The sequence below is a fragment of the Photinus pyralis genome, unplaced genomic scaffold, assembly GCF_008802855.1.
Source record: "Photinus pyralis isolate 1611_PpyrPB1 unplaced genomic scaffold, Ppyr1.3 Ppyr1.4_LG1, whole genome shotgun sequence".
NCBI classification, from domain to species: Eukaryota; Metazoa; Arthropoda; class Insecta; order Coleoptera; family Lampyridae; genus Photinus; species Photinus pyralis.
The window spans coordinates 51858308-51871390 of NW_022170249.1; the positions used below are offsets into that span (position 1 = coordinate 51858308).

At 35.6% G+C, this 13083-nt stretch overlaps 1 protein-coding gene across 7 annotated transcripts in view; it reads right to left on the minus strand.

Moving 5' to 3' along the window:
• The window catches only part of LOC116180038 (probable nuclear hormone receptor HR3), a 173554-nt gene that overhangs the window by 68124 nt on the left and 92347 nt on the right, over positions 1 to 13083 (minus strand). The gene's annotated exons all lie outside the window — the stretch shown is intronic.

Genomic DNA, 13083 nt, shown 5'->3' on the forward strand with positions numbered 1-13083 from the left:
TTAATAAAAAGTTTAAAGAATGTGATTAAAGTCCAAATTTTGGAGTTCTAACTCGAATTTCATACTCCCAAGGGTACTTTACCCTGCGGATGCCAGAAAAAATTCATTATACACACCATTCTAGGAATTCGGCTAATATCTACTTGAGCGAACAAAAAATATAATTTTATTTACATTCCACGGTCAATGTCCCTCGATAGTGCCGCGTTCCGTACTAGCATCAAAATCGCGAATTCTCAACGTTTAAGATCCTAATAACTAATTATGTCGACATTGACGGAAACAAATTGAGAAAAAAAACGGACATTTCGAATGCGTTTAAGATTTGCCAAACCAGGAAATGCGATAAAATTATTAAAAACTATTAGTCAATTTATTTAATTGACAAAATTAAGAAATGACGTAAGCGTAAAGAAACCAATGCAATGAAAAGATCAAAGGTGGTCGTAGCTAATCTTAACGGCATTCTTTTTTGTAAAATGCATTCTTTGCTGAAAAAGTTGCAAGTAAGTTTTCCGAACGAAAGCTGCCGAGTTCCACTAATAAAACAGCGCGCGGTGATGACGCGGAGACGTCGTCGTCGTCATCTCGCATTAGAAAACAAGACGGCGGTCGTCGTTATGGCAACTCCACATCAATAACGTCGAGTTTTCAAGAAATTGCATACCGAATCTAAAATGGGGTTTTTTCTCGGTTGTGTTCAATTGCAACACGTGGGGCATTTCGGATTCTAATGCAGCTCAATTACACAATCTCCTTCGGTAGCGCAACCACTTTCATCGTTAAAACAACTTTTATAAACAATCTCTTAATAGTTTAGTTACGCCAAATACAGCGACGTTCGTTACATTTTTAATTTTGTCGATAAAAACGAGAAGGTGTCGCAATTAAATTGTAGGCGATTTGTTATTTACTATCGAAGATGCTAGCCGACTCTGTGAACGGGAAAAAAACTTGGCCACAGTTGTCATCGTATAAAAAATCACTTTATTACGTAACAATAATCAAAAAGGGATAACTTTCAATTCAAGAGATCTTGTATCGGGCGCGTATTACCTACAGGAAATTAGTTGAAAGGTGAAAGTAACAGACGAAAATAATCGTCGAGCAAAAGCAAGTTTGTTATGTAAGGACGTGTGTTGTAGGCATATGTGTGCATATGAGCGATGTACGTATTTGCCACACTGCATCGGAAACCTCAAAGGACCTCAAATTTAGGCAGCGTTCAGCGCACCTCGAAAAACCAACAACGTGAGCAACAAATTACCTTTTGACAGCATCCGCCTCCAAACATTTTTTCGGTTACGCAAACCCCAAAATAAATCTATAAACGATCAAATAAAATCCCATGGGCCAGCTCGAAATTAAGGGAAAGTTTCCATTTCGCAAAAATCGAAGGACAAATTGTAAACCAAAGATGGTGATAAATTAGAAATGGAAAGGACAAATTTATTAGATTTTAGGGTGGGAAACCTAGGCCCATATTCGTAGCGGTATTTTGTAATTTAAACGCACGCTTACGCAACTTTTTAATCGGTTACCTGTGTACTGCAGTGACATGCGATTTCTCGAATTTTTTGACTGGTCGGAAAAGCAGTAGACATCTGAGAGAAATGCGTTACGGACAGAGAAATTGCACCTACAAATACCTCATACACTGAATTAGTTTGAGGATAGTGGGTACATAATTTATTGTGCTTGAAGCAGAGACAATTAATTATTCGGTTTCTGTAAAAAAAAGAAGTTTTAGGGGAATTTTTCGAAGGAAATTCTCGTTATGTGGGGTCTGTTAACTTGGCCCCCCCCACTGAGAGATTTCATAGTCGTATTATTTTGAAATGAATGTGCTCGTTATGCGCTCATATGCGCCACTGATAATAACTCTTGCGCCATTATCGTTTTTTAGAAATCCGAAAAAACATTGGGGGGGGAGTGAACGTAGCCCCCCCCCCCAGTACGTATTTTGTCCCTTGTAACTAGGTCACCTGATACATTTGGTTATGCGCTCAATTGCGCCACTTGAATTAAAGCTAGCGCCATTACGGTTAAGCCATAAAATTTTTTTAAAAGTGGAGGGTCTAACTTAGCGTTTTCAAAAGTTATTTCCGGAAGTGCGTCCATTTTGAAAATATTTTACATCGATTCGGCCTTCGGAGTAACTCCTAAATACAAATTTTTAAAAACCTACCTATTTTACTTTCTCAGAATCGTTTAACTAAAGCTCCCAAAAAAACACCCTGTATAGTGTTTCTGAAACACTATAATGGCGCCAAGATTTTTGTTTACGGCGCATTTTAGCGCATGATGAAAGGTACGATGTAGTAGAAAAACATGTTAAAAAACGTAACTTTTGAAAACGTTAAGTTAGCCCCCCCCCACTTTTTAAAAATTTTTATGGCTTAACCGTAATGGCGCTAGCTTTAATTCAAGTGGCGCAATTGAGCTCATAACCAGATGTATCAAGTGGCACAAATACCGGTAGCAAAATGCGTTATGGGGGATTCCGTTCACTTGGCCCCCCCCCCCCAAATATATTTAAGGATAACCAAAAAACAATAATGGCGCAAAGATATCTTTTTACGGCGCATTTCAGCGCATACCTGAGAGTACAATTTCGTATGAAAAGATGTTAAAAAAAAGTAACTTTTAAAAACGTTAAGTTGGCCCCCCCCACTTTTTGAAAATTTGTCACGGCTTAACCGTAATGGCGCAAGCTTTAATTTAAGTGGCGCAATTGAGCGCATAACCAAATGTATCAGGTGACCTAGTTACAAGGGACAAAATACGTACTGGAGGGGGGGGGGCTACGTTCACTTGGCCCCCCAAATGTTTTTTCGGATTTCTAAAAAACGATAATGGCGCAAGAGTTATTATCGGTGGCGCATATGAGCGCATAACGAGCGCATTCATTCCAAAATAATACGACTATGAAATCTCTCAGTGGGGGGCCAAGTTAACGGACCCCGTTATGTGATGGTTTTGGCTGTCCGTCCGAAGAGACAGCTATGTCAAACTTTCGCCTTATCAGTGGTATTGAATATGAGTCGGATGTATTTCCGAATGCGAGTCGAGAGTAAAAAAAATTCACCCACTGAAAATGGTACGCGATTCTTCGTATCTTGTTCATCCCCTTTACCAGTTATGCCTGTACTGGCACAATCATACATATATGTAGTTCAATAATTAATACAAACGCATTTCAGTCTGCACGACGTTCGTGCACTGTGAAAAAACGTCCTGCAAGATAAACAGTTTCAGAAGAAATTGAGAAGGTAGGGTATTTTGTGGGTTCCAAGCTCCAAACCACTTCTGTACAATGCATTGCATATTTTATGGATGATAGACGAAATGAGTCAAATATAACCCGGTCTTGTTGATAAAGAATATCAGAGGGTGATCAGTCCCATCGTCGATGCCAGCATAAAGGACTTTTTCACTCTTTACACTTCGTCAGTATTTTCTTCAGAATACAAGATCGCCCCCCGCTTACGTTTCTTTTATTTATTTAAACCACCGTTTCTGAGATTTAACCCAATATGACACCCTGTATATCTTAACGTCAATTTTCTTTCATTATTTTTTTTTTATTACATTATGTATCACAACCTAATATTTTTTAAAAAACCTATTTTTTACTATTTTTAAATAGTAGGCCATGGAGATTAGGTTTTGTTTATTGTACCCATTGGTAACTAAGGCGATCATGTAATGGATCTTCAGCACATACACATCGAAAGTAAACCGAAATAAGTTTGTTACGATTACAATTAGGGATTATTTCATTTGGGCGAACCCTAACAACAGCCTATTATGAAACATTTAGCATTTTGGTTAAAATTTATTAAAATGCGAAAACGAAACAAAAAAATGCGATTTGGTTGGAAAGAAGCGTGTCTTTCAAAAATCATATTTTGTATCTTCAAAAAACGCTTCGTATTTTAAGACTACACTATACAGCCGGTTTCAAATTAATTTAGCACTATTGCTAACTTTCTTAGTTGTAGGCGCTACTGAATCCATATCATGCCTTGTTTGTTGTAAATTATCTGACTACTTTGAAGTTTATTACATAATTGCTATTTAAGTTTATTTCCTAAAAAATATGCTGTTTACCTATCTTGCACTGAAAAAAATGCAAACGGTGTTTAACACCTTCTTTAACATAGGTAGATATCTATTGTATCTTGTTTTTTATTACTTAATTTCAGCTGTTATTCTTGTTTTGTTCACCTGCTATAATAAATCCTATTTCCAGTGATTGTTTTAAATACCCTTTCTATTATGTATTTTTATCATTTTCATGGACAACTAGAACGAAATGAAAATAATGGTGGAAATGGTACATTAAGAACCTTTGTAGGCAATTTAATAAGCTCTCATTTGGTATAATAATATACAGGGTGTTCCATATTACAGTCACAATTGTTATTAACTGAAAAATGCGATGTTTTGTTTTTTTTTTAAATTACAGATTCGGATTCAGTACAAAAAATACATAATTTTGATAATTTAATCGTATTTCTAACTCTACAACTAAGATTGTTAGCAATAGTAACAAACTCTATAGGCATTGTAGAAAAAGTATGTAGGTATTTGGTTAAAATAAATGGGAGAAAAGTCGTTCAATCAAAGGTCTAAGAAGACAGGCGTTTAGAAAATCCCTGGAAATTCTAAGGTTTTTGAAATATTTTCAAAAATCGAATTTTTCCATTTTACGAACTATGTTTTCCTGAATTCAATGATAAATCACACTTTGATTTAATTGCGGTTTTTTAATTAAGAAAATTGCTACTATAGAAATGTATTTTTTTTAATGAAAGGAATCATCCCACCAAGTGAAGCTTTTTTTCATTAGAAAGCATAATGAATTTAATAGATAAAATTATTAATTATTAGATAGTTAATTATTGTCCAAAAGTATATTACCCCAATATCATCAAGGAAAAAGTATGCTTTGGAAAACTAATGAATGCGGTAATGGCGTATTTGAGCTTACAGTAACATTGGTTTTTTCACAGCTTGGTGGTTAATTTATTGTACAATAATTAGTATTTTTTATATTAAGTAATTATGTTTTCTAACACAGAAAAAGTGTGACTTGGTGGAATGTTTCATTTCAGCCAATCGAAACTGTTGTATCGCGGAGCGTATTCTATTAATATTGGTTGATCACCAAGAGAAGGCAATCATAGGCTCCTCTACCGTAATATACATAATAATATCTTCCACATAAACCAAGGATCCAAAGTGTTCCAAAATAACGAACGATGAAAATTTCAACAGGACGATTACAACCATGTACGGCACAAAAAATCAAAAGTTGGAAACTGTTGGTTTCAACAGGATGGTGCACCCGCGCAGAACTCCTTAATCATACGAGAATAGAGAAATTTTCCATTTTCCAAGAAATTTGTCCGATAGATATTCCCACACGAGTAGGGTGTTGTGCGCGGGGCACCATCCTGCTGTTTTTTACTGTGCGCCGTGCACGGTTGTATTCGTAATAAAAAATGCTACTCAATACAGTATGTAATGTACTTCGGGTCATATAAAAAAATGATTTCTCCGAAACGAACCGTTGCATTGAATTAATAACTCTTTAATTGGACATCATAATTTCTTTAATTTGAACATCGTCACATTTTCTATGGTTTCGGAGATCTGCATCCTTATCTTGGACACACTGTATATTAAAAAATGTGTAAGGAAGATAGGGAGGAGAGAAGAAATCAACCAGGACGCGGAAGAAGGTCATAGTGAAGCACGCAAATGATGTATTTTTCTTCTTCCAGTACCTTTGTTTTGCGAAATTCTTGATGCTGAAATGCCAAAGGGGTAAATTGTATGAAGCTGAGTTGAAAATCAAGACCAAATACGACTGTGCAGAAACGACTATTCAAAAATTCGAGGAAGAAACTATGATTCCAAAACATCAATTATTAAATTTTAATTACGGAAGTGCGCTTGACATTTTATTGTTTACTGCCACCTCCACCACTCAGTAACTTTTAATTCCTTCGAGAGATAAATAACACATTGACACATTTTCTCAATTAGAAGACTAAACTTGATGATTTAGCCTACGACTCAGTTAATAGAATCGCCTTAAAAAATGCAAGCAAATCTTTGATACCGCATACCAAGCAAATTTGTGGCATTACCCTTCCCCCAAAGTGACCGGGAAAGTGGTCAGTAAATTCTTTATTTCTGTTGGTTAATTTATACCCCCAGACCTTCATTCCCTCATTTTCACCAGCCAGGCTTTAAAATTTATTTTATTAAAGAAATGGCATCGTGCCCATTTATTTTAATAGCGATATTTCGCAAGGAATAGAACAAAGTCACAAATTCTTCCTAAACACTTAATATATGTAATCATGCGATAAATAACAACTGGGTCTATCGATCAGAATTGTCCTTGGAGCCATACTCAGCCTGCCAAAAACTATTTTTCCTGAGCGTCCTTACATCAGACGAAAACTTACGAGCAGACATATTGGTAATATTTTTATAATTTCGAGTTACAACCCGAAAATTACGAGGAATTTTTGCACACATTATTTTTTGTACAGTACATCAGTAATTAATTTATTGTAGTCAAACCTAATTTCCCCTTAATTCTGGAAATAATAAAAATATTTTCGCGCATCATCTAAGCATAATAAATTAATAATTTAAATCAATTTTCATATTTGATCTTCGAAATTTCAAAAAAAAAGAAAATTGCCCGTTATATATCTGCCAAGTCAAGTGTATTATTACCAGTACACCCTTTGTTATACAATACCGCATGTCAGTGAAAGAAATTCACGTTTTTCACAATAAAGGCGAAGCAACAACGTAAATGTGTGCAAATAGCCGATTGTAGATCTCGAGAGAAAAAATACAGAAACATTTCCAGCGGATCATTATTGTTCATTGTTTCTAAATTTTGTAATGCACGGTAATACGCTACTTGACGAATATAAGCGGATGTGTGTACATACGTGAATATGTGCTTGCAACACTTATTATTGTATCACTTACGTTATATACGTATATATTTATTTCTTAGTTAGTTATTTGCACAAAAAAATTACTGACAAATGATAATTATGTCAATATTTATGTAACATTTAACCTCAACTTGGTTCAAACTGTAATGTACACATTACATAACAGTGTATCGACCTTAACAGTTGAGAAAAGTCAGGTGTAACGAAGGTACAGGGTTTTTCCGTTTTGGTTTTTTTATGATCTCTATGTTTCTTTGTCGCAAAACGCTTTGCAAATTCGATTCCGCATCATTTCATTTGGATTTCTACAAGTTATTTAATTGTACATTGACGCAAAATTTTAGAGTAATTCGAAGGAAATTTCAAAAAGCAATCTCACTAATCTCACTTTAAACCAACCTGCAGGTTTATTTTCAATCCTATCAGAGGATGATTTATTTACGGAAAATATTATCTTAATCGAAAAATGATTTAATGAAAACACTCTTTGGAGACTCAAATTCATTGTTTTATCAGAAATACAGTCAAACTTGGTTTTATAACAAACATGGCAGGACATTATGTGCTCGTTATAACCAAATGAAAGTTTGAACAAGTTGTGAAGAATCTCATACGATGTTCAATAAAAGAATATTTTGACATTTCGGAAACACGGCTTATATCTGATCCGTACGAATGAAAAATGAAAAAATTGAGGAAAAATTTATCTGATCAATCAAGGAGGAATTGAAAAATAGAAAGATTACATAAATTAAGAAAAATTAGAAAATACAAACATTTGAAGAAATGAAAAAATAAAACGATATACCGTAAGAACTTCAAAAGAAATTCAAAAATGAAAAAATTTAAAATGACGAAAATTCGAAAATTTAGAAAATTCATACAAAACAAAAGTCAAAAGTTCAAAAATAACACTAAACATTTATCAAAATTAAAAATGTTAAATGTATATAAATTGTAGTTTTAAAATGTGCTGAGATACATATTTTAAAAAATTGAGAAAATTAAAAAACAACAAATGTACACAAACATGAAAGATTAAAAAAAATTTACACATTTTTTCACATTCGGAATTAAACCGATTTTCCACAACGTATTTGGACACTTTTTTAAGTAAAAAATTAAAATTAGAAACTAAATCTGCGATGGTGTAGCTTCAACTACAAGCCAAACTACCGTCTCGATCCCCTAGGAAAATGTGCCTCTCTCTACCCATGGTTTCTCTTTTCAAATAGTAAACCGTCATTTCAAAGTGAATCAAATCTTTCTCTATTCGACTAATTCGTACTTTTTTCGGAAACTCGAAAAATGAGACAATTAGCCCTCGCTTGTATTTAATCGTTTCAATATGCTTTGTTTAAACATAATAAAAGTCACGCAGAATATTGCAAACGTTACAATAAATCATTAATTAAAGTTATGAATTCTTCTTCATTGACCTTCGACATTTTAATAATAGTTTCTCAAGTTCCCCTTGATTAATGAGGTAAATTGTCAGTAATGCTCTAAAATATGTACGGTGTGAAAATCAAAAGCAAAGCGGCCGATGCTGTGCCGCGCGTCGATTTTGTCAAATCTCTCGTCATCACTTTTTTAATACTTATTCTAAATTTCTTTCAGAAGTGATGAAGGTTCTATACGTTTGGAAGGAGAAATCGTACCTACTTTTTGGGGCACCTCTCATACTTAAGATGAATGTCTCCATTTAAACGTTACGTTGTAGTTTAATAAATAAAAAAATTAATTTATCACTACTTTTTATTTACTACACTTCTCATACCATGGAGACACGAGAAAAAGGACAAAAAGAAAATTCCCTCGCGCGGAAGTTGTGGGCGTGTACAAGATCTTTCCGACGGTACCAATTTGAAAAGAATCGGACCGAAACTGTAGGTAGAAGAAGATAAGAAAAAACTGAAAAATCACCACGTTAGTATAACACGCTCGGGGATGGCGCCCAGATGTCTCCATATCATGTAGCCAGGTCCCTATGTGTTTAATTACAAGATCCACGTCCACGTGAATTCTTCATCTGTTTACAAGCGTTTTTCTACGGGTCCGTATTTGCTCACAGCCAGCCAGCATGCCGAAGTGAGATTAAAAGCCACGTTTTTACAAATAAATTTGCAAAAATACGCTAAAAAGAGACATTCCTTCCTTAACTTCCTCATTTTTAGTGAATTTTTGCAAATTTATTTGTAAAAACGTAGCTTTTAATCTCACTTTGGCCTCCACGAGAGTGCCAAGGACTCTCACATTTTGCGAGGAACGCAGCACTGAGGGAAAGAAGAATTTCATATGACTCTCAATATTTAAATTTTTTTGGGAGAAAACGTTAGCATCGGGCAATGATTTTTATGGAACATTCTGCAATCATAAAACTGTTTTCGTTATCACTATTTACGGAAAGTTTGCAGCTTTTTAGACCAGTAACTCGATTTAGAACAAAATGTTGATTCGTAACTCCAGCTGAAGTGTTGGCTGAATTGTTTGTGAATGATGGATTTTTAGACAACCGGTGCAGATTGACGATAGACAGACGTTTTTGTTCAGAATTAATGCTTTGCCGTCCACAAAAAGACATTTGCACATAGTTACAGAAATAGAAATTTGAAAAATTATAAAGTGTGAATGGAGACAAATGCAACATCATCAGCCAAATCTAGAAGAATGAAACTGTTTTCCACCTTCGAGGAATATATCAACGTAAATTTATTCAGTAAAGCTATACATAAATTTTAGGAAACGAAATGGATTTTTCAGTGTGAACGTTATGTTAAGCAACAACGATAATTTATTGTGTTAAACGTGTACAAATTCTTCGGATTCTAAACGGCTGCATCGACAAATTGCGGCTTATTTTTAAAAAGTGCGCTTTTCGCATAAAAATTGCAAAATGCAAATTACACAGAAGAGTGATTTTTTCCTTGACGGGCACCGAGGGGAAAACGTGCGTCCTTTTAGCAAACATATGTTGCAAAACGACGGCGGACGTCTTTACGAATATGGGTCGCGGTCTAAAATTAAATCACTTTTACCTGGGTTAACTACCTCTGCTAATTATAAATTCTCGCGATAAATGCGGGCTTTTTACATACGTTTAACTATCGGCCAAAAAACGCCGTTATTAATGTAAGCCTTTCCATCATCGAATGCAAGCGCGAAATTAAAAATACATATTCTTGGAAGCGCTTATTTTTGATTTCACTTTTTCGCATTCGCATAACGAGACAATTTATGTTGATGAGAAATGCGCGTGTTGAAATTATTTTCGGATGACGAATGCAATTGTCGAAAAAATAAGACCCGCAGTTCGAATTTATCATGTAAGCGCCACACTTTGGCTGATAGCGCAACTATCGACGAACTCGCGACCTTCCAAGGCGGTTTATTAACCCGCGTGACGTAGACACCCGGAAGTTGTGACGTAACAGGATAATCGACAGAGGATTCCTGACTACTAGAGACTAATTCGAATTACAGACCGAATTGGTTCGTGATTCGTACAGCACGTGCCGCTTTATGCTAAAAGCGCGGTGAAATTATTGCGCGCACTTTCGAATAAAAAGGGAATGGCGGTGCCGTCGCATCGTTCTATATTCCAGGCGCCTAGAGGTTGTTGTTTTTTTAGGAAACAAATTTCATTTAAAGGTTCTTCGTCTTGAGGGAATGGTGGACGTGGAGAAATATTTTCTAATGCGCAACCCCGCTAGAAACAACAGTAAATTGATCGACGCCAATCAAGTATACTGATTCGTTCTCGCTCAGCTTAATATCCAATTAAGATGATTTATTAATTAAGTTACGGGATCGAAAATGCGACATTTTTGATCGTCGAACGTCTAACCGAAATGATGAATAAACGGAGTGGAAAATGTAACTTCCCGATATCGCAATTCTCATCATTTCAAATTGAAATGAGAAAATTGAAAAAACGGTATTGTTGCATTGTGAAAATGACGCCACGTTTACTTTTGGAAACGACAACAATAAACTTTTTTGCATAATTAAATAAGTAACAGTAATAAACAGTCAGAAATGCTATCTTCAAAATGGGTATAGGTATAAGGTGTGTAGAGGAGCATTCCGTATTTTATATGGCACGTAGGTCGTAAATGAACTAACGGTGCTTCTATGAAGCGAATGCATGCAACTCCGAAGCCTCACACACACACACACACAATTCGATGTACCTACATCCTCACCCAACATACTGCAACGTAACAACTAGAAGTAACGGGTCTACAAAGTAACTGTACAATGGTGCTGGTAACCTACTGCCAGATGATCCCGCTATACATACAGTCGGAGATCCGCGTCGCTTCGCGTGCTTACCATATGAATGAAGGAATCTCCGTACTCTTTCTACGGTAAAATTATACAAGCTTTTGTTTGGGAAAATACGGATTTTTAACACGTTTTTTTTCCTTTTTCGCAGTATTGTTTGGCTCTTCGACCGTACTCAATCCTTTTAGAGTTGGGGCGTACAGGATGAGTGATAACGAAACACACAAAACCGCCCCTAAAGTTCCCAACAATCCGATCGCATATGCTTTTCCTTGCTTTGTTTAGATTTTGTGTTGTTGAAAATGTAAAGTACAACAGGAACGTATCCGCTCTCAAGATGAGCCATTTTTTTCCATTGTTCCTTAATGAATATTTTCGCAACCTCGTGAATTGTCTCAATATTTCAAAAACCATGAAGGAAACGAGATACTTATGCACCCAAAGCACAGCTATAGTAGTTCTAGGCGGACTTTAGAAAAAAAGACTTCCGTGGGCTACTTAACTTTAAAACAGTCCCTATCTGAGAAATGTATTGCTATATCCTCGCTCAATTTTTCGAGTCGGAAGTGTCGGCGTAGGGGAATTACTATTTGTTTTCGGTTTCCTCTATTAATTCTATTAAATTGTTGTTTGAATTCACCCAAAAAAGACGTCCGTGAAGTTGGCACCGCCCATTGTTCATATTAATATTATTTGTATGCACATCGTTTGTTTACGTTTGTTTAACTATTTTCATCGTTTGTTTGCATTTCCGTATGTCTTTTTTTAAAAATTCCAAATGGGCGAACTAACTTCACGGTGGCTGACCCAAAATCATAATGTTGTTAAGTTTGCAAGTCATTTGTTTATCGTCTATGGGCGCGTAAACTTTACTGTCATTATATTATTTTTCATCACGATATGCATCTTTTTAAAAAATGTTAAATGGAAAATTAACTTTATGGTGGTGCAGCGAAAATTCGCTTATGAACCACTCTACAATTGTAGCAGTAACATGCATGCGGTGATTAGGTAAACGTAAAAGGCTCTAATAAATTAGTCACTGTTCTTCAAACAATTCTCTAATTTTCATATTAAAATGTACGATGGTACTTAGAACTGCCTACCGTTTTAATACAATGCGATAAAAAATGAGTTGCTGTCGAGTCACCTTTGGAATTTTGTTTACATGGGAAATTGTACCACAGATTTAAATAGTAATAGTAATAGTTTTTTCCGCTCCCGAACGTTTTTTCCGCTCTCAGAAGTTTTTTTCTGCTCCCGAGCGCTTTTTCCGCTCTTGAGCTTTTTTTTCCGCTCACGAGCACTTTTCCCAAGCGCTCGCGATAAACCACTCGAGCACTTTTAGGAGTGTTCGGAACTCGCAAGCGGTCTCGCGTTGAAATTATGGATTGTACAGGCCACATTCTATAAGAAAATTTTTTTTCCGGGTCGATCTGAGGCAATTATTTTTTCGGGCCTCAAAAAAAGGCAGTGTATAACCTTCCTTTTTTACCAAAAATCGACCACACCAAAATTTCTCGGGAAAACACTTTTTCTTATTAATTTTGGTGCGTAGAATCCAAAACAATTCGTACTTTTTCGATCAGACTGCTCAATCAAAAGTTAGACTAGAAACCAATTTCGAAAGAAAATTCAAAGGGCTGTAACTTTTAATCTAGTAGCCCAATCTTGGAACTGTTTGAAATTATGGATTCCACAGGCCACATTCTATAAGAAATTTTTTTTTCCGGGTCGATCTGAGCTTTTTTCATACAATTAGAACGCGCGTCGTTCGAGCGGTCTTTTAGAACACTCGATC